The sequence below is a fragment of the Cryptomeria japonica genome, chromosome 1 (genome assembly GCF_030272615.1).
Source record: "Cryptomeria japonica chromosome 1, Sugi_1.0, whole genome shotgun sequence".
NCBI lineage: Eukaryota > Viridiplantae > Streptophyta > Pinopsida > Cupressales > Cupressaceae > Cryptomeria > Cryptomeria japonica.
The window spans coordinates 190,939,903-190,964,404 of NC_081405.1; the positions used below are offsets into that span (position 1 = coordinate 190,939,903).

The 24,502-nt window shown below is 35.1% G+C and overlaps 1 pseudogene; it reads right to left on the reverse strand.

The window, feature by feature from the left end:
* Nucleotides 1–6,583: 6,583 nt before the first annotated feature.
* LOC131070157 (DNA replication licensing factor MCM4-like) overlaps nucleotides 6,584–24,502 on the reverse strand; it is a 44,072-nt pseudogene continuing 26,153 nt past the window's right edge.

A 24,502-nucleotide genomic window follows, 5' to 3' on the forward strand; every position in this document is an offset into this window, starting at 1 on the left:
TAGACAGATATATCTTTGACAAAAAAAAATACTAATTAAAATAGATAAATCTAAACAATATGTTTTTATATTTTAATTTTTTTATTCAAATCTAAGCACCATATTAGATAGGTATACCTTTGAAAAACAAAAGTACTAATAAATTATGATAAATCTAACCAAATTAATTATTATTTTGGAGAAAACGTGCATCTAATATAGTTTTGTGGGCTTTTATATAAGGGAGGTTTTATATGAAAGGGCGGAGTTTATTAGGGTTTCGCAGCTATTTCGTCTGAATTTCTCTGATCAGTTTTCAGAAGATCGTTAGAGATTAAATGGGTGGTGGGCAAAGTGTGGAGATGGTGGAGAGAGAAGGTTCTTCTTGTGGAGGAGATTATTTACCTATCTCTGCTGAGGTGGAGAATGGGAAGGTTCAAGGAAGGCCGATGAAAAGGCTCCCACCAAGGAGAGGCGATGTAAAACGGCAGATCTTTGCTTCGATGGGTCAGTCATTAGCAGAATTGGTGAGATCCCTGAAAGAGAGAGGACAAGATTTGAGCAAGCTGATATATAATCAGATTGTTGTCCTCCTTTCTAAAATGTCTCGGTCAAAGACTAACCCCATGACTGCTTCACAGGTGGAGGCTGAGACTATTTTAAAGCTTACAGATATTCAAAACTTGTAAGATATAATCTAAGTAGCAAATTTTGCCCTTGTTTCAAGTAGCTTGCAGGGGCAGTCATTATTAATGTGCACGGGTGATTAGTAGTTGTTTTTGAATAGGAGCATTGTTTTGGAAATCAGGGATTTCCCAGTACAATTTGAAATGGTGTATACTCTTATAAAAGGATACATTTTTCAATGAAATAACAGAGATTTTTGTTATTGATTTTGTCTCTGTTTAGCCAAGGCATAATTGCCAAATATGTTTGAATATAAAGTATACATTATTTATTGTATTTATTGGGCATTGCAAAGTAGAGAGATACTTTGTTGTTGATTTTGTGACTAGTAGTTGTTTTCTTAATAGTAGCATTGTTTTGAAAATCAAGAATTTATTTGTACAATTTGAAATGGTGTATAATTTTGTAAAAATATCCATTTTAAAATGAGAGATGTTTAAATAAATGCCTGGACATGAAATATTGCTAAATATGGAATACACACTGTCTATTGAGCATTTCAAAGTAGAGATATTTTGTTGTTGATTTTTGTTAAATATGTTTTATATAAAAAACACGCTATTTATGGAGCAATGCAAAGTAGAGATATTTAATTGATGATTTTGTCGATGTCCAAACATATCACAATTGTGAAATGTGTCTAAAAACCATATTACACATTATTTATAGATCATTGAAAAGTATAGAGATATTTTGTTGATGATTTTGTCTATGCCTAGATATAACACAATTGTGAAATATTTTTTTGATATATTACGAAGGGAAAGGGTCATGATCCCAAGTTTAAAACAGTAGAAGAACCACCTAAAATACTAAGAGCCATATAAGATCCAATCAAGATCAAAATGACACATAAGCCACAAATAGTATCAAAGTTTTAACAAAATTGACATGTAGGCCTTTATCAACAGTAACAGAAACAATAACATAAATAGAAAGATAAAAAAGATAGGAGAAAGTTTTTGAAATGTTGATGAGAGTAGGAGCAAAGGCTAGAGTACGCAAAACCATAGCCTCCTGTAAAGGAGGCATAGTTGGATGTGATCCATGCAAGAAAAACACAAATGATGAAGATGGTATCAAGGATGTTGATGATGATCTCCTTTTCGAGACCCTATTGGGTGCCCTCTTGCATACTCATCTGGAGTCAAAATCCATTATTTTTTATTAAAGTAAAATAGGCTTTTGAAGGGACCCCAAAACCCTTTACAAAAAAGGACAACCAACACCAAGAGAGAACCAGACACACACCAAAAATTGACCAATAACTAAAAAGAAGGGAAACCAAAAGATTTATAGAAACAAAAACCCATTGAAGATTCTTTAACATTGTTGTAGCTTCTACATTCTTGCAAATCACACCTTCATTGATGTTCAAAACACCATGGAAAATATGGGCTTGATAAATCTTACCTTTATCATGGTTGCGCCTTCTAGTAAAGGGGCCAAGAAAAGGTGTTGTACTCATGCCATGTTGATCAGCAATAAAATTCTTCCCATCATTCTCCATAGAAGTTGAGGGGGAGCCAAAGTTACCCTTTCTCAAACCTTTAAGGTTCCATACCTTGTCATTCAGTTGTCTGAGACCATCCAAACTATTATGTATGGCAATTCTACTCATAGCTACAATAGCTCTAAGCTTATCATGAATCTTATCAATGGTCCCTTCTAGAGACTTGATCTTATCCTCATGATACATCTTCATAGTTTTCACATCCTTGGTAATATTTTGGATAAGAGAAAGCACTTTATTTGCATTGTCCAAAGGAGTCTTATTCAAACTATTTTGCCCCAATTCCAATTTTTCACTAAGGATATTAACCGTATCCTTAAGCAAGTTGATTTCATACACCATTCATCTAAAAAGGTTGTTTTACCCCTTCATCACATCCTTGGCCACCACTAACATGTCCCCTATTTTAATGGTAGAGGACCCCTTATCCATTCCTGTAGGGGTGCCTTTATGTATTTCAACAAGAATAGCTATGTGGATTTCCATCCCCTATGGGTCCATCCCAAAATCGAGGATGTTGACCTTGTCCCCTTCCTCCTCATCCAATCTCTTTTTGACATTCACACTCAAGCTCTCCAATCTTCTTGGTATTGGGGGAATTTGGTCTTCCTTTTGTCCCAAATAACAGAATGAAACAAATTAGGGCCTTTTTTCTTCTTTTCTTTCACCCTTTTGTACTTTGGAGATATAGAAGATTCCCCCACCTAAAATTTACACTTCTTAGTAGAGCTAGGGGTTAGGGAGTCTGAAACATACTCCACTGAGGGCATATAATTAGAGTCTTCCTTATTTATTTCATACTCATGGGGCCAATTAGGGGTGAAATTCTTCATCTCGGGATGTTTTCAATTACCAATACAAAAGAAAAAATCATTATTAGATGGGGTATCCTCAAAGTTAATAGAGAAATTAGAAAAACGCCAACAAACATTCTAGGAAAACTTAATTTTGCATTTAGAAGAAGATGGATTAGTTTGAATAGACAAATATTAAGCATGCTCCATGATAAGGAGAATGAGGCCTTCATGCAGAACCGGGGAATTGGGGTTCCTTCTCTTTGCATTAAAATCCCATTGCTAAGAGAAGAGAGAAGATAAAAGGGCATAAAGATTCACCTATCATGCCTAAAATAATTTAAAATCATGAAATGATAGCTAAACAGGCTTAAAAAATGGCCATCAAGTGTTAAGTACCTCATGGTAACTTTTGCAACTTCAACCCAAAGGGGTTTCATATGGACACACATGGTCATATCTCCCATTTGTAGTCCTCTTAACCCTCTTCCATTCACCTTCTTTCAAGAAGGTATTGACTTCTTTGTTAGACACCTTTCGACCCCTAAAACATTTCTTACCCTCCACCAACATTCTAGTGTATCAGCAATGAGTTCTTCAAAGACTAAGATTTCAACCTTATATGCATGCAAAATCCCATTCTCCCAACCTTCTAGAAAAGTATTGGTCACTAGAGGATCGTGGCCATGGAGTTTCTCTCACTAACTCATTTGAGGTCCAAATCTGACTAAATTTTCCAATGAAAGTGAATTAACTTATTGTTTTGTCAGGTACCTTTCAATTTAATGTGATTTTTTTACTTGTTTTTTTAACTAGTCCCCAACGTTCATTGAAATTTTGACGAACAATTATTATCATTGTTATTCCTATTATATTCTAACTGATATCAATGACGACGACGATATTAAAATGAAGGAAAATAATTGGTTCCAAATTGTATTTTAAATTTGAAAGTATTAAAATGAACTTTTAGTCTATTTGGCTTGTTTTTATTTGAATCTCACATGCGTAGGAGTAGAGAGTTGGGGCTACGATATAGAAGGCATAATCCAATTCTACAAGAAATCCCAATAAAACCACCATTGGCATAATAGCTGCAAGGATCAATTGAAATACCAAGCTGCCCACAAAGCATCTAGCCAGCCAAAAATTGAAACATGGAGGGAGAGAGAGGACAAACAAGTGCAAGTGCCAACAAATCCACTGTAAGTGTTGCATTCTATATTTTGGTCAATTCCCATTAATCATCAAATCTACTATAAAATCCTTCTAATTTACTAAACAAGGTTGAAATGGTACTTTGTTTTTCTACATTGAGTGGGTAAGGCTTTTGGGAGCAAAATTTGTATCAGCTCTCATGGAGTCCACAGGTATACATCTCCTTCACAAGATTGCCTAACTTGTTTGGGATCGGATGTACAACTCTCTCTTTCATAGAGTTTGCCCACAAATTTTATGGTTCTTATATTTTATATTTTTCTTTATGTCAATTTTTGTCATCAGATTATACAACCACACTTTACATTCCTTCCAGCTTCAGCATTTTGTTACAAGAGAAAGTACCCAATGATGTACTACAAAGCATAATGCTCAAAGCATATTAAAACAGTTTGTCACAACACTAAGACATTCGTCTTATGAAATACACCATTACTAATTATCATATAGGTGTTGTACCATCCTCAAAATTCCTCTGCAGCCTCATCAGCTATTTTAGGATGTATATGTTGTCTTGCATAAATGATATATGAAGTGAGGGTTGGCAGGTCTAATGCATCCAATGTTTTGTCCTCAAGCTCATCATGATAATGCAATGCAACAAGATTCCTTGCAAGGCACCGATCTGTTTGTTCATTAGCTTTATCAAGCACTAGGTAGATCAGATCAAACCTGGAAAATAATGTTGGAGGAAGTTAGATATTATAAATTACCAAAAGTCTAGGGTTGCAGGGTGAACCGCTAGGATTGGCACAAGCTAAAACCGATGTCCTTGCATTAAGAGATGCTATGATCCCAACCTTTGCAATTGACATTGTTTGTTGTTCCATAACCTCGTGTAACTTGCTACAAGCATTATCTGACATCTTGTCAAACTTATCTATGCAACAAATACCCCTATCACTCAATACTAGTGCTCCACTTTCTGGAACTATTTCTCTAGTTTCAGAGTCCTTTGATACACAAGCAACCAAACCAACTACAAAAATTTCATGACCACTTGCATAAATGCCTCGAGGAGCCAACTTATGCAATAATGAAGTACTGTGTTTTTGTTACATTGAGTGGGTAAGGCTTTTTGGGGCAGAAAATTTGTATCAACTCTCATGGAGTCCACATGCATACATATTCTTCACAAGATTGCCTAACTTGTATGGGCTTGGGCATACAACTCTCTCTTTCACAGAGTTTGCCCAAAAAATTTATGGTTCTTACATTTTTTTTATGTCAATTTTTGTCATTAGATTGTACAACCATGCTTTGCATTCCTTCCAACTTCAACATTTTGTTACAAGAGAAAGTATCCAACGATGTACTACAGAGCATAATTCTCAGAGCATATTAAAACAGTTTGTCACAACACTAAGACATCAGTCTTATAAAATACACTATTACTAATTATCATATGGGTGTTGTACCATCCTTAAAATTCCTCTGTAGCCTCATCAGATATTTTAGGATGTATATGTTGTCTTGCATAAGTGATATATGAAGTGAGGGTTGGGAGGTCCAATGCATCTAGTGTTTGGTCCTCAGGCTCATCATGTTAATGCAATGTAGAAAGATGCCTTGCAAGGTATTGATTTGTTTGTTCATCAGCTTTATCAAGGACTAGGTAGATCAGATCAATCTTGGAAAGCAATGTTTGAGGAAGTTGGATATTATCAATAACTGAAAGTATAGGGTTGTAGCATGAACTGCTAGGATTGGCACAAGATAAAACTGATGTCCTTGCATTAAGAGATGCTATGATCCCAGCCTTTGCAATTGACACTGTTGGTTGTTCCATAACCTCATGTAAAATGTTATGAGCATTATCTGACATCTTGTGAAACTCGTCTATACAACAAATGCCCCTATCACTCAATACCACTGCTCCACTTTCTGGAACCATTTCACCAATTTTAGGGTCCTTTGATACATAAGAAGTCAAACCAACTGTAGAACTTCCATGACCACTTGTATAAATACCTTAAGGAGACAACTTATGCACATACTGAAGTATTGTGTTTTTTTACATTGAGTGGGTAAGGCTTTTTGGGGCAGAAAATTTGTATCATCTCTCATGGAGTCCATAGGCATACATCTCCTTCATGAGATTGCCTAACTTGTATGGGCTTGGGCATATAACTCTCTCTTTCATAGAGTTTTCCCAAAAAAATTATAGTTCTTACATTTTTTTATGTCAATTTTTGTCATCAGATTGTACAACCATGCTTTGCATTCCTTCCAACTTCAGTATTTTGTTACAAGAGAAAGTACCCAGTGATGTACTATAGAGCATAATGTTTAGAATATATTAAAACAATTTATCACAGCACTAAGACATCATTCTTATGAAATACATTGTTACTAATTATCATATGGGTGTTGTACCATCCTTAAAATTCCTTCAGATTCTCTTAACATTGTCTCTATGGATTGTAACAAACCCCTCACTCACAAGGTTTCCAATTGCATTGTGAATACCATTGAGGTTGACTTCCTTGGATCCCTGCTTGTGCATTTCCTCCAATAACCCTATTTTACGTGTTGATGGTCCCCCTACCTGCATCTTTTCCATGATAAGAATCCTAACTGATGAAACAAGATTGGCTCGTCTTATTCTTTCATTGGCTAAAACTCCCGTAGTGATGAGATCCATGTTAATGGTCCCAGTTGAATGATCGGTGGAAGATTGCTGAAGTGCAACTTCAAGTAGGCAGAATGCTTTTGCCACATCACACCTTTTGACCCACTCAGAGAATCAAATGCAGCTATGTAAGGAAGTTAAGTAGAAGAACAATTTCCTACACTAACCTTGAGACGAGGGTAATGCAATTTTTTTTTAAATATTGTCATAACAATTACAAAAACTAGAAATAGATATAATAACATTCAAACCATAACACAATGATTTACGTGGGGAAAACCCTTTCGGGAGAAAAACCCCACACTCCAAAAGTCACCCAATGTATTATTCCACAATCAAAAACAAATTACGATATACTTGCAGAGCAAGTTCTTCATAGGAGTACTACTAATCAGAGATTCAGAGGTAACTCAATATCTATAAGACTCTTACACACAACCTCTACCTCACGCACCTCATATATATGAGATACAATACAAGAAACCGTCAAACAGTATTACAAAACCATGGGCTAAAATCACCCAATAAGGTGTAGCCAACCTTATCCCCCTTCTAGATGCCCTATGATGCATCCCTCCCTTTTTATAGCTCATTTATGTGTCCGATGTATTTTATATTTCCTATTTCAAGAGTACAAACTTCCAAAGGCCATAACTTGATAACCATGTGTCTTATTGACGAACTGTTTGAAGTGTCGAAAAGATTGCAAAGTTCTCTATTGCCTCATAAGCCGCTATGTTGTTTACACCCAATTTTCAAGGCATTTTGGGGCTTCTAAAGTCATCAAAATCATATTTAAATATTTCATTGGACCCCTCCAAAACGGAAAATTTAATATCTTCAAAACTAGCTATGATCTTGTGACGTAACTTTATCAGAATGCTTATCTAGCCAGCCAGAAGTTTTGGGGAGAATTTTGCACCATTTCATACTCAAATGAAAAATTACTATAAATAGTAACCTCATGTAAATGCAAGGTTGAGACACCAATTTATCAACAAATCTCCCACTTGTCAAACACCTTGCAAGAGCAAAGGGAGTATCAACATAATGAATCAATTGATAGGGGCCATGAGGTACATAGACTCCGAGCACCATTTGAAATTTTATGTTCTCACAGTCTTAGTTAAAGAATATGCAACATTCATCAAAGCTTCTACCTTAACTAGCTTCACCCTGATTTCTTCGACCATATCTCTGACAAAATGATATTGAACATCATTGATCTTGGTCTGGGCATGAAATGTCGGGTTCTTGGATAGGAAGATTGCACTCTGACTATCATGGCTCCTTGTTTTATTCCAATGTCTGAACAGAGTCTATTAAGCCAAATGGATTCTTTACAAGCATGAGTAGTTTCCATATACTTTGCTTCAGTAGTAGACAAAGAAACCATAGCATGTCACTTACTCATCCAGCTAATTGCAACACCAAATAAAGTAAACACATAAGAAGTGGTGGATCTTTTGCTATCAATATCACATGCCCAGTCTGAATCCACATAACCATGAATATCAAGGGAAATCACATCTCTAATTGAATTACCATGATAACACAAACAATACGCTGAGGTATCCTACAAATATCTGAAGACTCTTTTGATTGCATCCCAATGAACTCTACCAGGATTAGACATATATCTGGATAGAAATCCCACTGCTTGGGTAATGTCTGGTCTAGTACAAACCATAACATACATCAAACTTCCAACTACACTTTGGTAAGGAACTATACTCATGTCTTCTATCTCCGATGGGGATGTAGGACAATCTCTAGTAGATAATTTTGTTTCAACTATAAAAGGAACACACAATTGTCTACAATCCTACATGTTGAACCTCTATAACACTGAATTCACATACTTAATCTAGCCTAGCTATAGCTTTCTATTCATTCTATCTCTTCTAATTTCCATCCCAAGAATATGTTTTGCTGCACCAAGATCTTTCATTTCAAATTTAGCAGTGAGTTGAGACTTTAGTTCTGAAATCATACATTTCCCTTTACCAATGAATAACATATCATCAACATACAATGTAATGTATAGGAATGATCACCATCAATTTTATAATAAACATAGTGATCTGATTTAGAATAGTTAAATACCAAACTCAACACATATGTATCAAATTTATGGTACCACATCCTAGGACTCTATTTGAGGTTATACATTGGTTTCTTTAATTTATAGACCAAATTACTTTTACCTTTCACCACATACTGCTCTGGTTGTGTCATATAAATATCCTCCTCCAAATCATCATGAAGGAAAGCAGTTTTCACATCCATTTGCTCAACCTCTAAATCATAAGCAGTAGCAATAGAAAGAAAAAATCTAATGGATATCATTTTGGCAACTGGAGAAAACATCTCACCATAATCAACACCCTCAACTTGAGCTCATAGCCTTTTGCAACCAACCATGCTTTATACTTCTCAATGCTTGCATCTAAACCAATCATTTTCTTGAACACCCATTTGAAACCAACAGTCTTTCATCCTTCAGGAAATGGTACAAGATCCCATGTATCATTATTTTTTAAATATGCTATTTCTTCTTCCATAGCAATCTTTCAGGATTCTGCATCATTCATACCTAATGCCTCTTCTACAAATTTTAGTTCATCCACATTAGTATTCAAAGAAAAAATACATCTCCAATCATCAGGTGAATATCTTTCAGATGGTTGTCTATGTCTTGTAGACCTTCGAACAAGCTGAGTTGGAGGTTCTTCCTCCTCTTCTAAAGATTCGGAGCTATATGAGCTCTCCTCAACTTCTTGTCTATCTAGGGTTCTCAATTCAACTCTTTTAGGTGTAGAAGGAAATTGAATCACATCTTCCTTTTTAGTCTATTATGGCTGTAATGTAAGAGAAGGATACTTAATTTCTGTAAAAATAACACTTCTACTTGTTGGCATTTGGCATAACTGATGCAGATCGGGTGATGCAGTTGAAGTTGGATGACTGCACTGGTAAAGGATAGAAGTCTATTTGTGATGAAGGGATTGAGATTCTATGAATAGATGACATGATCAATTATTTGTGTTGTCATTGCTGGCAATTGATGTTGGTATTTTGGTATGGTTTTGTCATTGATGTCAACACCTACTTTGGAGATCCATCAACATTCACTGGCAAGCAAGTAAACTATGCAACAGATATTGGTATATGGTTCACCGGCAGGATATATTGTTCACCAGTGCCTGGAATGATATAGAAGACACTTGGTAATGTCAAAGACATCATGTGGACACTTTGTTTTGAAGAATTAATCATTGGTATATTCATATTTGCATATTTGCTTTTACCAACAAATAGGTCCAGGTTATCTAGGGTTACACCGATAGGTTTATCTTTTGCAGATCAGCATGGCATGCTATGGAGATGATTTATTATTGTTGTAAATGCATTTAGCTGACATGTTTAATCGGTTATTGCATCGGATATTATATTGTATGGAAAATGTTTTATTGTAATATCTTGTAGAGCCGACCAACTAAAATTAGTCTTAGGGTATGGTATAAATGTAATATCTTATTTGTAAGATCAAGTGTGGGAATGCGAAAAAGAATTGAGTGAAGGTATATTGAGATCAAGCAGGGATATACATGAAGACATCATTTGAAGGTGAAGTTAGGTTTTTGTAGAAGCATATCAGCATTACACCGGTATTGAATCCAGCATATGAAGATGCTATTTTGTGCAGTACATTCTTATTGGATTTAACCATCCAACTGTAGTCAGTGTGACTCCCATTTTGTGATTGAGCAATGAGCTCTAGGCTGTTGGCCTTTCTACATGTGCAGACCTCATTTATGTACACTTACTATCTTCAGCAGTATCATCTGATTGTGGGTAAGGTTTCCCACCATGGTTTTTCCCCTTATAGGGTTTCCACGTACAAATATTGGTGTCATGTGTTGTGGATGACTTTATGTTTATGTTTCATGCATTAATCCTTACCGGTATAGCAATTTATTGTTAACACTATCTACCGACATACTTAATTGGTTTATTGGTATTAAGCATTAAATTGGTTAATTAGTTTTTGGTTTGAATTTATTTGACAACTAATTCGCCCCCCCCCCCCCTCTCAGTTGTCTCCGGGACCTAACAATTGGTATCGGAGCTTAGTCCTCTTTTGCAGAAGTTTAACAACTTGAGGAGATCCAATGTCTACTAATTATTTCAGGAAGGACAGTCCTAAACTTGATGGAACCAACTATGGGATATGGAAGATCAGGATGGAGACACATCTGAATTGCATTGGTAAAGACATCTGGGAAGTTACTAAGAATGGTTATACTATTGTTGTAACTGGTCAGACTGCTCCAACTACCTTAGCTAAAGATGAAGAAAATGACTGCAAAGCAAGAGAAGCACTTTTGAGTGCACTATCAGATCAACAAATCATGGGATTATCAGATAGGTCTACTGCTAAAGCTATTTGGGATCACTTGGAAACACTGAATGAAGGAGATTCTACAGTCAAAATTGCAAAACTTGAAAGCTTCTGAGCCAGGTATGAACATCTGAAAATGGAAGAAGATGAAAGGATTTCTGCTTTTATGGAAAGAGTAAATGAAATTGTTTTCGGTATTAAATGTTGTGGAGGAACCTTGAGTGAGGATGAAATTGTTTCAAAAATCTTAAGAGGTTTGCCACCGGCATATAAGATGAAGGTTACTACTATAAATGAGTTGAGAACAATGCCTAATACATCAGTAACTAGGGATACATTGATTGGAAAACTTTTAGCTTTTGAAATTGAAGAATTTGGTCCTGTTGCTACTATAAAAACTAATTTGGCCTTTAAAGCATCAACATCATCTGCTCCATCATTTGACAAATCAGACTAGAGAGCCTTTTATGCAAGAGAACTTGAAGCGTTATTCGCAAGAAAAATGCCAAAAGGTCCAATTGGAAGTAAGTATGAAGGTAAAGCACCCTTTAAATGTTTTAACTGCAATAAGATTGGTCATATGGCTTCAAGATGCCCTGATAGACATGCTAGACTAAGAGAAGAAGCTAGAAGAACATACAAGCCTAATCCTGAATATTAGAGATACAGATTTAAGAAGAACAAAGACAAATCTTGTTAGATTGCTGATGAAGGTATGACTGATGATTCTGATGAGGATCCAATAGACAATGGATGGGTTTTTGTTGCTATAACAGAAGATCAACTAGCACCTACTACTCAACTGGTAGAACAAGCCCTAGCAGCTAAAGTTGAAACAAAGGATGAACGGATCATTGACTCAGGATGCTCACATCATATGACTGGAGACAAAGGTAAATTCTTGAACTTTCAAGAATACAATGGAGGTTTAGTAAGATTTGGTGATGACAAAGCCTGTTCAATCAAAGGTAAGGGTTCAATATCTCTTGATAAGCATAACACTGACAATGTCTACTATGTTGAAGGATTAAAGCATAATCTTTTAAGTGTTGGACAATTAGTTGAGAAGGGATTTCAGTTACAATTTAAAAATGGAAAATGCAAAATCATGAATAGAACAGGTTTGGAAATTGCAACTTGTAATCAGACTAGAGGTAATATCTTTCATTTGAATAACAGTGAAAAGGCATGTTTGATTGCACATATAGATGAAAGTTGGTTATGGCATAAGAAACTATGTCATGTAAACTTTGATTGCATGGTAAAAATAAATACTTCTAAGGCAGTTAGAGATCTACCTAAAATTGTGAAACCTCAGAATACAATTTGTAAGGAATGTTAATTTGGAAAACAAGTTAGAGCTAGTTTCAAAAGTATTCCAAAAAAATCCAATAATGCTCTTGATTTGATTCACACTGATTTATGTGGTCCAGCTAGAACTAGAAGCTTACAAGGTGATAGATATTTCATGCTAATTATTGATGATTATTCTAGAATGTGTTGGGTTACTTTTCTCAGAGAAAAATCAGAAGCACTTGGAAAATTTAAACTGTTCAAAGCAATGGTTGAAAATGAAACTGGTAAGAAAATCAAATGTTTAAGATCAGATCAAGGAGGATAATTCACATCTAAGGAATTTAATACATTATGTGAAGTGATTGGAATCAGAAGATAGTTATTAGCACCTTAGACACCACAGCAGAATGGAGTTGTTGAAAGGAAAAATAGAACTTTCTTGGATGCAGCAAGAAGTGTGTTATCAGAAGCAAATCTACCACATGTGTATTGGAGAGAGGCAGTTAGCACTGCTGTCTATACATTCAACAAAGTTCACATCAAAGGTGAAACTGGTAAGACCCCTCATGAACTATGGTTTGGTAATACTCCCACTCTTAAGTATTTCATAATTTTTGGAAGTAAATGTTATATTAGAAGAGATGAGTATATTGGCAAATTTGATCCTAGAAGTGATGAAGGAATATTTCTTGGTTATTCATCTAAGAGCAAGGCATATAGATGTTTTAACAAGAGATTGCAGAAAATTGTTGAGAGTACAAATGTAAAGATTGATGAACAATTCAGAGGAATTTCAAGGTATATAGACTCTGAACTGGAAACAGAAATTGTGACAAATGAACCTATACTGAATCCACCGGTACAAAATGAAGATCCAGTTACCCCGGTATCATCAAAAGATTCCACAGTAATTGAAGAACAACAACAAACTAAGACACCTCGGTATGTAAGATTGAATCATTCTGAAGATCAGATAATTGGAAACAAATTTATAGGAGTTATGACAAGAGGAAGTTTGGCAAATGAAGAGGTATGTTTTATTTCTCAAATTGAACCATCATCTATCAATGAGGCATGTGAAGATACATTTTGGATTAAAGCTATGGAAGAAGAATTAGGACAAATTGAGAAAAATAATATTTGGACATTAGTTCCCCGACCTAAAGATAAAAATGTAATTGGAACCAAATGGGTATTTAGAAACAAACTTAATGAAGATGGTAAGGTTGTTAGAAATAAAGAAAGACTAGTGTGTAAGGGATATTCTCAGAAAGAAGGAGTTGATTACAATGAAACCTTTGCACTGGTAGCCAGAATTGAGGCAGTTAGATTATTTTTGGCTTTTGCAGCTCACAAGGATTACAAAGTTTATCAAATGGATATAAATGTGCATTTTTGAATGGAGATCTTGAAGAAGAAGTATATATTGAACAACCTGATGGATTTTCTTTGACAGATGACAATGATATGGTTTGCAGGTTAAAAAAAACTCTGTATGGATTGAAACAAGCCCCAAGAGCTTGGTATGCAAGGTTGGATAAATATCTTTTAAAGATTGGTTTTACTAAAGGAAATGCAGATAGCAATTTATATTACAAAGTAACTAATGATGACATCTTGATTATTGAAGTTTTTGTTGATGATATAATCTTTGGAGGAGAAGATGGATTATGTAAGGAATTTTCTCTTAAAATGCAGCAAGAATTTGAAATGTCTATAATTGGAGTAATAAAATTCTTTTTAGGTCTGCAGTTTCTCAGACTGATAAAGGTATATTTTTGAGTCAATCCAAGTACTTGAAAGAATTACTAAAGAAATTTGGGATGGAGAACTCTAAACCGGTAAGCACACCTATGACTACAAATGACAAATTATCTCAAAGGGATGAATCTACACCTGTTAATCCAACTAGATACAAATCTATGATAGGAGGTTTACTATATTTGACACAAACCAGACCTGATATCATGAATGCAGTATGTATTGTTTCTAGATTTCAAAGTAATCCTAGGGAAAATCATGAATCAGCAATAAAAAGGATTTTTCGGTACTTACAAGGCACAACAAATATTGGATTATGGTATCCTAGAGATGGAAATTTTGACCTATGTGCATACATAGATGCAAATTGGGTAGGAGATGTGGATGATAGAAAGAGCACCACTGGAGGAGCATTCTTTCTTGGAAAGAGATTAGTTTCTTGGTTGAGTAAGAAATAGAGTTGTACATCTTTATCAACAACAGAATCAGAATATGTTGCAGCAACAACTAACTATACACAGGTACTAAGGCTTAAGCAAATGTTGAAAGACATAAAAGTAAAGTGCAAGGAACCTATTACTATTTATTGTGATAACACTGCATCAATTGATATATCTAAGAATCCGGTATTACATTCTAAAACAAAACATGTTTCTATCAAACTGAATTTTCTAAGGGAAAAAGTTGAAGAAAAGGAGATAAAACTGGTTTATGTGAATACTAAAGAACAACTTGCAGATATTTTCACAAAACCTTTGCCTAAGGAGACTTTTGAATATCTCAGAGATCAGCTTGAAGTCATACCACCACCTGTAGAGACTTAGATAGTTGATGATTGTCATCAACCGACATAATTAAAAGACAAATCTTTTATTCTGGTATTTGATGAGGAAGCTACTTCTCAGGGGGAGTAGTTGGTATTTTGTATGAACTTGACTTTTGTAACTTTGGCATTTGATGTCAAAGGGGGAGAGATATCTATGGAAAAACACATTATCTTTTTGGGGAGAGATTTTGAAAAACAAATTTAAGGAGAGATTGGTATTGAAAAATCTTTGGATAAACACATGCTACTCCCATGGGGAGAAATGGAGATTGTTGGTTTTTGTATTTGGCACTTTGATGGTTTTTCCATCTTGTGTTGCCATCAATGCCAAAGGGGGAGATTGTTGGTATTTTGGTATGGTTTTGTCATTGATGTCAACACCTACTTTGGAGATCCAGCAACATTCACCAGCAAACAAGTAAACTGTGCAACAGTTACTGGTATATGGTTCACCGACAGGATATATTGTTCACCAGTACCTAGAATGATATGGAAGACACTTGGTAATGTCGAAGAAATCATGTGGACACTTTGTTTTGAAGAATTAATCATTGGTATATTCATATTTGCATATTTGCTTTTACCGGCAAATAGGTCCAAGTTATCTAGGGTTACACCGATAGGTTTATCTTTTCTAGATCAGCATGGCACGCTATGGAGATGATTTATTATTATTGTAAATGCATTTAGCCAACATGTTTAATTGATTATTGCATCAGATATTATATTGTATGGAAAATGTTTTATTGTAATATCTTATAGAGTCGACCTACTAAAATTGGTCTTAGGGTATGGTATAAATGTAAGATCTTATTTGTAAGATTAAGTGTGGGAATGCGAAAAAGAATTGAGTGAAGGTATATGCGAGATTAAGCAAGGATATACATGAAGACATCATTTGAAGGTGAAGTTAGGTTTTTGTAGAAGCATATCAGCATTACACCGGTACTGAATCCAGCATATGAAGATGCTATTTTGTGCAGTACATTCTTATCGGATTTAACCATCTAACTGTAGTCAGTGTGACTCCCATTTTGTGATTGAGCAGTGAGCTCTAGGTTGTTGGCCTTTCTGCATGTGTAGACCCCATTTATGTACACTTACTATCTACAGTAGTATCATCTGATTGTGGGTAAGGTTTCCCACTGTGGTTTTTCCCCTTACAGGGTTTCCACATATAAATATTGGTGTCATGTGTTGTGGATGACTTTATGTTTATGTTTCATGCATTAATCCTTATCGGTATAGCAATTTACTGTTAACACTGTTTACTGGCATACTTAACTGGTTTACCAGTATTAAGCATTAAGTTGATTAATTAGTTTTTGATTTGAATTTATTAGACAACTAATTCACCCCCCCCCCTCTCAGTTGTCTCTGGTACCTAAAAATTGATGTTCTTGATGTTTTTTTTTCATCTAAGTGATTTGGTTTACCGGAAGATAGGGTTTACCGACAATGAACTAAAGTCTCTGAAATAGGACTTTAACTAGTAAAGTAGAATTGTTTTTATTGAATTGGTCGATTGGTGATGACTAGAAATTTGTGGTTTGGATGGTGAACTTGTATCATGGAAAGGTGTATATGACCAAAACTAGAACTTGTGATGATTACCAGAAGGTGTGTTTCAAATTTTTGATGAAGCTTTGCTAAGGTTTTAGTAGGGTTTAAGGACTGGTGAAGAAATCATCAAACTGATAATGATTTATGTTATGGCAGTGATCGACAGCGAGTCTACATAAAGTTGATAACACGACACAACCCACGTGAAAGATTTGATAGCTGTTCTGGCAGGATTCAAGGAATATTTTCTTGGGAATCAACAAAATGCTTAATAGAGTGTTTTGAGGATACATATCGGATTTCTGTGATGGGTTATGAACAACTAACAGTTGATATTGCATTGTAATTTTTTTTAATGATCTAGATAGTGATCTATGATGATCTCTTATGATCTAATTGTAAATTCATGATGTAATTAGGTTTTGTGGCTGACCTAGTTGAAATGGCTATTTAAGTTGACACAATTCATGTTTATTGTGTCAGTGGTCTTAGAAAATGTGTTAAGCTGTCCAAGTGAAGTGTGACATTTTCCTGAGAGTTGTAGAGTGTTGTGTATAACTGGATCTGATCAAGAAAGCAGAGTAGTGCAAGTAAACAAATCATTTTCTTACTATTGTTCCCTGACAGTTGCAACAGGTTAAATCCCTTGACTGGGTAGGTTCTAACAGGCCTTAAACATTTAAGTACCCTAACAGGGCAGTTCTTAAAAGAGTGTTGAATTCTCTCACAAGGTTGATCCTAACAGATCATCAGGCTCCTAATCATCTTGCAAGGCAAATCCCCTAACCGGGTGACTCCTAATAAGGTCTTCTTTTAATCGGGTGTATTGTAAGCTCCTAACAGGGCGTACTTTGAAAGAATACAAATATTTGTGGGTGCCAACTCCTGCCATGGTTTTTTCCTTATTTGGGTTTCCATGTCATGTTCATGTGTGGAATGTTTTTCATGGGATGTTCTTGTTTATATTGCATTTCATGCATTATTTTTGAGATACCGGTTATGATGTTTTATCAAAAGTTTATCAGAGGTTACCGGTACTGATAAGAAGTTGTTTGAGAAAGTATTTGATCTTATTGATAAGGTTAATGAGTTGGTAATTGATCAAGTTTATATGATTACTTTGGCGATGAAAGTATTGATAAATGATTTGATTAATGTGTTAAGAAAATATGATAAAGAGGTTATTAGATCTGATTACATAAGTTGAGATATCTCAGATCTGAAATAAGTTTGATTTTGAGTTAAAGTTTGAATTGGTCTTAATACTGATTCACCCCCCCCACTCTTACTTTTAACTAGATCCTCATAGGATTAACAATTGGTATCAGAGCTTTGGTCCTCTATCTGCAGAAAGCCTAACTGCTTAAGGAAATGATTTTGAGGAATTCAAGATGATGAAGAAAGAGGGTCCCAAGTTCAACAAGGATAACTACAAGATCTGGAAAGACAGAATAAAGATCTACATCAAAGGTCTTGGTGCACAATATTGGAAGCAAGTTGAAACAACATATGTTGCTCCTACCACTACTCCCTTGACACCAGATGAACTTAGAGAACAACAAGATAACATGCAAGCCCTAGAAGCTATTGTAAGTACTTTATCTGATTCAGAATATATTGATATTCAAGGATTGGAAACTAAAGGCGAGGTTTGAGAAACGTTAGAGACAATCTATGGAGGAGATGAGCATGTTCAAAGAGCTTGAGAGGAAAGATCGATGACGTGAGAATGCTTGAAGGAGAGAATATTGGACAGTATGTTCAGAGAATCAAAGAAGTTGTTGGCGGCATTAAGAGTGTTGGAGGAAAAATAGAAGATGATACAATAGTAAGTAAAATGCTCAGAACTCTTCAGCCTTAGTATGCTATAAGAGTATCGAAAATCCAAGAACTTAGATCTATTTCAAAGGATAAGGTAACTGTTTATTCATTGATTGGTAAGCTTACAACTGTTGAGTTAAATAGTTTTGACAATAGTGTGACAAAATCTATTGAATTTGCCTTTAAAGCTTCTATTACCAGTTTATCTGCTAGAAAAGGAAAATATATATGTCAAAATCATGAGTACAAGACAAGTCATGGAAGTAACCAGGGATATGAAGACAATGAAGATCAAGTGATGGAACTTGAGGCATTGTTAGAAAAGAGATTTCCAAGAGGCACTAGTAAGTATAAAGGAAAGCTACCTTTGAAGAGTTTCTCTTGTAATAAAATTGGTCATATTGCTACTAACTGCCCTAACACCGATAAGAAAGAAAGGTTTAGAAATTCAAAGCAAAGGGAAAGAAACATTGTTATGTTGTAGTAGATGAAGGTGTGACTGATGAGGAGTCAGAAGAAGAAGATGACAATAAAGAAATTGTGTTTGTAGCTGTGAAGGAGGAACTGTTTGATAAAAAAGGCACTAGTATCTCATATGGAGGATAGTGATGAGTGGATTATAGACAGTTGCTGCTCACACCACATGATCGGAGATAAAATTAAGTTCACAACTCTTAAAGAATTTGATGGAGGTGTTGTTAGATTTGGAAACAACTCTCCTTGCATGGTGAAAGGTAAAGGTTCAATCTCTCTAAATGGAAAGAGTAATGTTGATGATGTATTTTGGGTTGATGGTCTTAAGCATAATCTTTTAAGTGTTGGTCAGCTCAATGATAAAGGTTATTTGCTTGAGTTTAAGAGTGGAATCTGCATAATTCTTGCAAGTAATGGTGAATTGATTGGTACTGGGAAGCAAACTAGAGGTAACTTATTCCATTGAATACTAATGTTAATAATTGTTTGGTTGCAAGAGTGGAAGACGGTTGTGGCATAAAAGATGTTTCCATGTCAATTTTGATAATTTGGTTAAGATAAGAAAGTCAAGTGTTGTAAGAGGATTACCTCAACTTGTCAAACTAGATATAGTGATATGCAAAGATTGTCAAATCGGTAAGATGACCTCTATTTATTTCAAGAGAAAGAATGGTATTTCTGAGAATGTTTTAGATTTGGTACATACTGATCTCTGTGCCCCTATGAGAACAAAGAGTTATTATGGTGATAGGTATTTCAGGATCTTTGCTGATGACTATTCTAAAATAATGTGGGTAACATTTTTGAGAGAGAAATCAGAACCATTTAACAAATTTAAATCATTTAAAGCTCTGGTTGAGAAGGAAACCGGTAAGACCTTGAAGTGTTTAAGATCAGACCAAGGAGGTGAATTCACATCTGATGAATTTGTGAAGTATTGTGATGAATAGGGTATAAAGAGACAAATGTCTACTCTGAGGATACCACAACATAATGGCATAGCAGAAAGGATGAACAGAAAAATAGTGGAAACTGCAAGAACCATGTTATTACAAGGTAATGTATCCAAAATACTTTGGAAAGAAGCGACCAGTACTGCTATGTAAACTTTAAACTGGGTACTAGTAAAAAGAGGTAACAATAAGACACCCTATGAGCTATGGTATGGAAAAAATCCTTGTGTTAGTTATTTTAAAATCTTTGGAAGTCAATGTTTTATCAAAAGAGATAACTACACTGAGAAGTTTGATGCAAAATTTGATGAGGGATTTTTTCTTCGTCACTCTTCTAAGAGTAAGGCATATATATGTTACAATAAGAGAACTAGCAGAATTGTTGAAAGTGCTAATCTAAAAGTTGATGATTTATTTGATAAGTCTGAAGGTACAAGCAGATCTGAACCTAAAAAGGATGATAATAAGGAAACGTTTGTGATCACTGAACCAGAAGCAAAGAATAATGAAGAACTAGCAAATGCAAAACTAGGTGCTCAACCAATAAGCGATGATAGTGAGGAAGAAGCTGAAGAACTAGATGAAGAAGATGCAAAACTGACACAAGAAATACCTAGATATGTCAAATTGAATCATTCACAAGAGAAGATAATTGGTGATACGAATGTAGGTGTGCAAACTAGGAGAAATATTCAAGAGAAATCATGTTTGATATCTACAATTGAACCCAAGACAGTTAAGGAAGCACTGAAGGATGATGATTGGGCTAAGGAAATGAATGAATAATTAGATCAAATTGAGAATAATCAGACATGTCACTTGTTCCTAGACCGGAGGATAAGAATATAATTGGAACAAAATGTGTCTTTAGGAATAAACTAGATGAAGAAGGAAGGATTGTAAGAAACAAGGCAATGTTAGTCTGCAAAGGGTATGCTCAAGAGGAAGGTGAGGATTATGGTGAAACATTTGCACCTATTTCTACATTAGAAGATGTAAGGATGCTACTAGCATTTGCTGCATATAAAGAATTCAAAGTCTACCAAATGGATGTCAAGTTAGCCTTTCTAAATGAGATTCTAGAAAAAGAAGTATGCATTGAACAACCAGATGGATTTTCTTTGACCAATGATAAAGACATGGTGTGTAAATTGCACAAAGCTCTATATGGTCTTAAGCAGGCACTGAGAGCATGGTATGAAAGATTACATGCACATTTGATCAAGATTAGATTCCAATGTACCAGTGAGGAGAACAAAATTTATTTGAAGACTGATGGAGATAAGATGCTAATAGCAGAAGTGTTTGTTGATGACATAATTTTTGGTGGCAATGATAATATGTGTATGGAATTTTCTAATATAATGAAAAAGGAATTTAAGTGTCTCTAATCAGTGAAATTAAGTTCTTTATTGGCTTACAGGTTCAACAACTAGATGGTGGTATCTTTATTTGTCAGACCAACTATATCAAAGAGGTGTTGAAGACTTTCGGCATGGAAGACTGCAAATCGGTAGGGACACCAATGGTGACTGGTTGCAAGTTGTCAAAGGAAGATATTTCCCCTATTGTTAGTGAAAAAGAGTATAGATCTATGATTGGCAAGATACACTGTATTGTCCATAGCAAACCGGACATAGGCTCATGATGCTGGATTAGTGGCTAGATTTCAAAAAGAGCCTAAATAAAGTCACATGGTGGCTATGAAGAGAATTTTTTTAGTATCTCAAAGGCACAGTAGACTATGGTTTATGGTATCCCTATAAAGGTGATTTTACTTTGGATATCTTTATTGATGTTGATTGGGCAGGTAATGTGGATGATCAGAAAAGCACAATTGGTGGAGCTTTTCTACTTGGAGGAAGATTAGTAGCATGGACGAGCAAGAAACAAACTTGTGTTTCTCAATCTACAGCTGAAGCTGAGTATGCAGATGCATCCATGAATTGCACGTAGGCAATATGGATGAGACATGTGCTAGAAGGATTCAAGATAGATATGTCAGAACTGGTGACTACCTATTGTGATAATACAAGTGAAATCAACATTTCTAAGAATCCTTTACTTCATGCTAGAACCAAGCACATTGAATTGAAGTATCACTTCCTAAGGGAAAGAGTTCAAGATAAGGAGGTGGAGATGGAATATGTGAAGAGTAAATATCAGTTAGCTGATATCTTTAGTAAGCCCTTATCGAAGGCTACCTTTTAGTTTCTTAGAGGTAAACTATGGGTTAGACCCCTAGACCAGAAGAACTAAAATGATGGAGATCCATCAATCCTATGGATTTCATGTTTTTTTTTCACTAATGATTGATGAGGGTACATGATACTCCTTTAGGGAGCAAGTCTGATTTAATGCTCTGTTATAGTTTTTCTGATTTATGTAGTAGAGATGATGAAAGAAGCAACAACACAATTGAAGACAAGTGATGCATTTACATATTTGGCATTGTTGTCAAAGGGGGAGAAGAAATGAATAGAAATCAGATATGGCAGACATATCAAAATTTGAAGATCAGATTGAGTGAAGCATTGGCTAAGGGGGAGATGACAAAAGGAGAACCGACAGAGATGTGATATTGGAAAGCAAGTTGTAGATGATGATGTTGTTCTGATTGTATATTTGATTAGTGTTGCCATCAATGCCAAAGGGGGAGATTGTTTGCATTTGGCATGACTAATGCAAGTCAAGTGATGTAGTTGAAGTTGGATGACTGCACCAATAAAGGATAGAAGTCTATTTGTGATGGCGAGAATGAGATTCTATGAATAGATGACATGATCAATTATTTGTGTTGTCATTACTGACAACTGATGTTCCTGATATTTTATTTTGTCATCCAAGTGATTTGGTTTACTGGAAGACACGGTTTACCATCAGTGAACTAAAGTCTGTGAAATAGGACTTTAACTGGTAAAGCAGAATTGTTTTGATTGGATCGGTCAATTGGAGATGATTGGTGATTTGTGGTTTGGATGGTGAACTTGTATCATAGAAAGGTGTATATGACTAAAACCAGAACTTGTGATGATTTCCAGAAGGCGTGTTTCAATTTTTTGATGAAGTTTTGCTAAGGTTTTAGTAGGGTTTAAGGACCAATAAAGAAATCATCAAACCGGTAATGATTTCTGTTATGAGGGTGATTGACAACGAGTCTGCATAAAGTTGGTAACATGGCACAACCCGCGTGAAAGATTTAATAGCTATTTTGGCATGATTCAAGTAAGATTTTCTTGGGAATCAACAAAATGCTTACTAGAGTGTTTTGAGGATGCAAATTGGATTTGTGTGATGGGTTATGATCAACCAATGGTTGATATTGCATTGTTATATGTTGTAATGATCTGGATAGCGATCTATGATAATATCTTGTGATCTAATTGTAAATTGATGATGTAATTAGGTTTTCTAGTTGAAATAGTTGAGATGGCTATTTAAGTTGACACAATTGATGTTTATTGTGTTGGTGGTCTTAGAGAATGTGTTAAGCCGCCCAAGTTGGTGCAGGAGCACCTAGTTGAGAAAAACTCCCATTTTTTGAGTTTTTCATGCTTTCATGTTTGTAATGTCTTGTGATAGGTTTTTTATGCTTTTTTAGGTTGTTATGAGTCATGTGTAGTGGTTTTGATCTCATTTTGGGCTTAAGAGATCAAATCTTGCATTTCAAGCTTTGAGTTGACAATTTTTGGCAAAAAAGTGCAAAATTGCCAAAAAGGTCTTTTAATGCTTTCCAAAGCATTGGAACATGTTTTTAAGGTGTTTTTAGGAATTTATAAGTTTATTAGACAATTTGACAAGGTTAGATTGTGAAAAATGCCTTTTTGAGCAAGAAATATTGTCATTTGGCTCAAAAAGTTGTCAAAATTGTCAATTTTTGTGTTTTTCTTGCAAAACATGGTTATGGAAGATTCCAGTCCATACTGAGGTTGATAAAAAACTTTGTGGAATATAAAAACACCTCTCTTTTCCTTTAAAAGGGTTGGTGATTGTTAAAACCAAAGTTTCTTCAATAAAATCAGAAAATAATGGCTTTATGACTAGTTTTTTGTATCTTTTAGCGAAATGGTCCGTACTGTACCTTCTTAATCCATAATTTACCTTTGGGAAAGTGTTCATGGTACTTTTTTAATGCTTTGTAGTTGATTGTAGCATTGGTTTCTTCAAAAATTTTGATTTTCCAAAATTATTTCTAAATCTGGGTGCTTGCTGCCTTGTCAAGGGTTTGAAGCTCCAAAATGACTCCACTTGACTAATCCATTCTTGGGATCCAACAATATGGATTCAATAAAGTTGGGATTCAGGTATATATTGTACATATTCTCTATTTTATTCCAAGAGTGTGGTTGGAAGAAGAACTTGAGTGAATACTAGGCAAATATTGGTTATTTGGCTAGTAGCATGAACAAAAACTCAAGATTTGCACCCAAAAGAAATTTGGAGTGAACAAATGAATGAGGAAGAGGTCTGGACATGTGACCAAGGGTGTTGAGAATCATTTTTTGTTTGTTATATTAGCTTGTTCCTTTTAAAAATATTCTCAATTTGTAAGTAAACAATGAGTTCACTGTTTTTGCAAC